We start from the raw sequence: 639 nt of genomic DNA, 5'->3' as shown, positions 1-639 counted from the left end.
GCATTTTTTCGCCAGTAAGCTCATTTTCTCTGCTTTTTGAGCTGAATCCTTCTGTAACTCTGTGAATTCCTTCATTTTTTCTCCATATACTGAGAAGTCATCCATGAAGACTTCCAGAAATTTCTCTACCATATCTGAGAAGATAGAGAGCATGCACCTCTGAAAGGTTGCAGGTGCATTGCACAGACCAAAAGGCATTCTCCTATAGGCAAACACGCCTGAAGGGCAGGTGAATGCTGTTTTCTCTTGGTCTTGAGGGTCTACTGCAATTTGGTTATAGCCTGAATAGCCATCCAAAAAGCAGTAATAATCATGACCAGCTAGTCTTTCTAGCATTTGGTCTATGAATGGTACAGGAAAATGATCCTTTCTGGTGGCTGTATTGAGTCTTCTGTAGTCAATACACATGCGCCACCCTGTGACTGTCCTTGTAGGAACCAATTCATTTTTTTCATTATGAACCACTGTCATGCCTCCCTTTTTGGGAACAACTTGGACAGGGCTCACCCAGGGGCTATCAGAAATAGGATAAATAATCCCAGCCTCTAGTAATTTAGTGACCTCTTTCTGCACCACCTACTTCATGGCTAGATTCAGCCGCCTTTGTGGTTGAACCACTGGTTTGGCATTATCCTCCAA

The sequence above is a fragment of the Arachis duranensis genome, chromosome 3 (genome assembly GCF_000817695.3).
Source record: "Arachis duranensis cultivar V14167 chromosome 3, aradu.V14167.gnm2.J7QH, whole genome shotgun sequence".
Classification (NCBI taxonomy): domain Eukaryota; kingdom Viridiplantae; phylum Streptophyta; class Magnoliopsida; order Fabales; family Fabaceae; genus Arachis; species Arachis duranensis.
The sequence above is the reverse complement of the archived record's forward strand: the minus strand, read 5'-3'. Positions refer to the sequence as shown.